This window comes from Lucilia cuprina, chromosome 2 (assembly GCF_022045245.1).
Source record: "Lucilia cuprina isolate Lc7/37 chromosome 2, ASM2204524v1, whole genome shotgun sequence".
NCBI lineage: Eukaryota > Metazoa > Arthropoda > Insecta > Diptera > Calliphoridae > Lucilia > Lucilia cuprina.
In genome coordinates this window covers 43,998,902-44,003,487 of record NC_060950.1, presented here as the reverse complement: position 1 = coordinate 44,003,487, position 4,586 = coordinate 43,998,902, and the positions used below count along the sequence as shown (strand labels likewise).

General features: G+C 27.9%; 1 protein-coding gene across 1 annotated transcript in view; it reads left to right on the top strand.

The window, feature by feature from the left end:
- Nucleotides 1-1,735: 1,735 nt before the first annotated feature.
- Nucleotides 1,736-4,586, top strand: part of LOC111683915 (kinesin-like protein KIF21B) — a 368,894-nt gene continuing 366,043 nt past the window's right edge. The window contains exon 1 of the mRNA XM_046956601.1: nt 1,736-1,841. The gene's annotated coding sequence lies outside the window, so the exon portion shown is untranslated. The remainder of the gene's footprint in view (nt 1,842-4,586) is intronic.

The following is a 4,586-nucleotide window of genomic DNA, read 5'->3' as shown; positions in this document are numbered from 1 at the left end:
ATAATGACGGTAAAATGACTGTTGATGTACTCAATGTGTGATAAGAGGTTTCATTTGCATATGAAAGAGTGAAACAACTACATTTGACTGTTACTGTGTTTTCCGACATATAATTTAATTATTTCCGTGAAAGCCAAATATCAAGAAGCAAAAAATTAAAAAATTTAAGACTAAAATTATTAAAAATAAAGAAATTTATTATAAACTGAATTTAAAAACGGTGCAGGAAGTGGAGCTGAGAATATACACTTCGGAGTTTAATCTGTCTGTGCTAATATAAAAACATATTTACTTTTAATTTTTATTTTTCAATATTTATATGTATTTCCTTACAGACAATTTATTTCCACAAATTAAAATGAGCATAAGAGGATTTTACATTCTGTGAGGTATGTAAAATGGTGAAATGATAATTAATTTATGTATATGCTCACTATGTATATTAATAAAATTACAAAATATATCTTAAAATGTTAATAAATTGTGTTTTATTATAAATTATTATAGCCATCAAATTTGACGAATTAATTGATCAAGTGTGATTGGTCAACTGTGGTGGTTATATGCATAAAGAATGATTAGTCAATCGTGACTAACATTTCAATCATCCTTGATTGGTAAAAAGCAAAGGAGTGAGCAACTCAAATATATGTTTTAAAATCGGTAGAATTCATATGTGGAAAGGAGATGCAAGATCACATGTACACAAAAGTTTCCATCAAATTTTTCATATTGCCCTTAAGAACTTGATAGAAACTTTGTTTTACGCAATAATCGATATTTCCTTCACTAGTGTCATTTAAATGACCGGTCGAATGTCTCTCTCTCTGTTCTTGTAGGGTAGTGTCAGTCAAATGACTGTCACTGTTCTTGGAAGGATGGGAGCTTTGGTTTACGCAATGATGTATACATTCTCAGTAGTGTCAGTCAATTCACAAAGTCAATATAAAAGTCTAAAATCAGCTTTTGTTTGATTTTGAAATTGTTTGATGAGAAGAGGTATATAATATAGTAAAATAATAAAGTCAATATAAAAGTCAAAAATCAGCTTTTGTTTGATTTTGAAATTGTTTGATGAGAAGAGGTATATAATATACAGCTAAAAAAATAATTGAAATCATTTTGTACGAAAGAGGGGAAAATAGCTTTTTGCTCGTGACGTCTCTGTATACCCTGTGGTCAATTGACCGATCAAATTACTGTTACTGTATATACAAAGTAAATTAATAAAGTAGCATCACTTGAACAGCTGACTATTTTTTTAACTATAGTTTCTATAGAAAAATAAAATTAGTTGTCAAAGTTTGTTTTGATAATTGTTAAGAATGTTTATGTCGCCATTTTTAAACTGTGTTTTGCTATATGTTAAAACCACAGGGTATACCCTGTGGTTAAAACTTCTGAAAAGTTGAAAAAATGAATTAAAAGTGGTTTTAAAGTAGTTTAAAAGTGTTATAAATTGTATAATATATAATAATATAATTAAATCCTTAATATTTTCAACTTAAAAGTAATATTTTATATTTGTGTTTTGTTCACTTTTTTGTTAAAGGAAATTTTCTTAAATTTTATTTTGACACATTCTTGGTTTATTCCAAAAACAAAATACATGTGTTTGTTGTAGATTTTGTTGTACAACAAGAGATGTCGCTACTTTATTAATTTACTTTGTGTATATAAGGTATTATTATTAATATTTGACAACTTCGCAGCGAGATTTTTAAACAGCTGTTGATATTTCTATGCAATTGTGATTTATTAATATATTTATTAACATTGTTAGAACTTGTTTTTGCTTTTGATTTACAAAAAAAGTGTATTTTTATTAATCATCAATATCAGTAAGTGCCTTAAGACGATTTTGTTTAAGATGTGTAACAAAAATAGTTTTTCTTTAAACAATAAAATATTTGTATCTATCGTCTGTACCCTGTTTTCAACACAATTAACTTTACAATTGTTGAAGGAATATTCAAAAAAGACATCCCAACATAACTCAAAAACATTATCCATGCATAGCTGTATTAAAAATGTTAATACTGAAATGGATCATGTACTCAAAAATAGTTAAATAAATTGCAGTAATTTTATGCATTTTTACGTAGCTACCATATAATTTTTAACCTTTCTATACACGCAAATTGGTCTATAAATAGCTGGCCTACATCTGGTCGCAAGAATTTTCTCCTCTATGGTATGTCCAACACTGGCTTCGCTTAATAAAGATCTCTTAAATAGGCGGCCTACGGCCCGACGCAAGGGGTTTCTCCTCAATGGTATGACCACCAACGGCTTTGCTAAATATAGATTTTATAAAAAATCATAATGTATTAATTTCTTTGAAAGACCAACACTGGCTTAATAAAGATCTGTTAAATAGGCGGCCTATGGCCGGGAGCAAGAATTTTCTACTCTTTGGTATGTCCAACACCAGCTTTGCTTAATATAGATTTCCTAAATAATCATAATGTAATTATTTATTTCTTTGAAAGTATAATACTTACAAAAACATATTATATCTTAATAATAAGCTTAATATCTTGGCTTTTAAAAAATTTAATTTATATACTTATACGGGAATTTTGTCCCAATATTTTAGATAAACCTGAAAAATATCCGGTCAAAAATTATGTTTGTATGTTTGCACTAAAACCAACTTAAGCTGGACTATTGTATTGCGTCAAGAATATTCATATTGAGAATGCGCCAGAGGTTAAAAATGTTAAGATATCTTTTGATATTATAGTAGATGATAAGTATCACATATCGCTAGATCATTTTTATTCAGAAATGTTACAATATCTTTAAATACATATAGGATTTTTATTAGTAATGTTTCGGTGTCAATCCGATATTGTTCAGTGTAAATGCACAAAAAGAATAAAACACAAAGGATTATTAGTTTTATAAAAGGAGAAGTTTTATTAGCTAACTTACCTTAAGATGTGTACAACAAGACGTGCTCTTTAAGGCTTCAATATGATTTATAATTAGTTACTAGGGATGCCAATCGGGACTGTTTTTAAAAGTCTCGGGATTTTTTAAAGTCCCGGGATTCGGGATTTTTAAATGAACCCCGGAATTTCGATATCGGTATACTGGTGTTTTTTGCGTTTCTGAATCCCGAAAAATATAAATAAATTTTCAAAAAATCTTAATAATTTACCGACAAAATTAACATTTTCTATTTCATAATACAATATGAATACATTAAGTATGTACTTACTAATACAGAAAGCTTTCCCTAAGTATTTTGTAAAATTTTTGGAAAACAAATTAATTCAAAGTACTAAAAATAATAAAATAGTTATTTATATACAGTGCTTTTTAGATACACCACTTATGTGACCAACTGTCTTGAGCTGAATATCGGATATATGGTTTTTAATGCCGCTAGAGAAACACTACAAAACTGGTCTATATCAAGTATAGCCATTGTATTTCCTGATTTTGCTAAGTTATCAGCAAATTTTATTTTCAGTTATATATCGTGTGCTCTTACCCAAATAAGAGAATTATAATCTCGCCATCTTATTAACAGCTTGACTGCCAGTATAGATTCTGATATACCCATATCTAATAGTATCAATGCCTATATATTCTCCTTTTTATACCCTAAACCACTTTAGTGGGGAAATTCAGCACAAATACTTTTTATGTAAACGTAAATTCGTATCTATTTCTATATATTGCCCTTTTTATTTTTGATATTTCAGCTTTTAAGTAAGTGGAGTCATTTTAAGTCTAATAAATTACTCAATGAAAAATGTAATTTGATTTAAAAATAGGCCGAAATGTTTAAAGTCTTATGATCCTGCTTCTTTTTTAATCAAAAACTATTAAAAGTCTCTTATTTAATATTTTATAATGTATGTATAAATTTAGCGGAACAATACATAAAGTTCGAGATTGTAAAATACCCGGGATTTCATATTTAAAAATTCAGGTTTTAAGTATTTTAAATTCTGAAAATCCCGGGATATTTGGGAATAAAAATAAGTCGTGCAAAAAATTAGGTCAATAGGACTACGTTAACTGGTGCCGCAACGGCTCTGATTAATTTGTTTTTTTCACTATTGTAAATATCGGTTGTTAATAAATAACTTTGTTAAGTTTTATGATAATCTACCTAAAAATAGAAACAATTTCGACTAGTTGCCATCAAAAATTGCAAATATTACAAATTTGACCTTTGACCTTTAAAGTTTATGGGTTAATGGCGTCCAAATTGCATGAAACTCTTGATTTTTATTTAGAAATATGTGTTTACTAATAAATTTACAAAAGATCCCATTTAAAATACACAACAAAATATTACATAAAAATGCATTTTTCTCGAAATACGCTTAATTCAAATTGCAGGTAGAGACAAACTATAAGAGGTATTGACCTAATTTTTTACTGTTTTATTCAATAATCTGTTGTCCATACATCCCTATGAGTTCTCACGAAAATATTGAAAATTCTTTAAAATATATAGCTCATGCTTTTATTATAATTTTTTTTATAGTAATACCAATTATAATTGGTGGATTTGGAAATTGATTAGTTCCATTAATATTAGGAGCCCCAGATATAGCATTCCC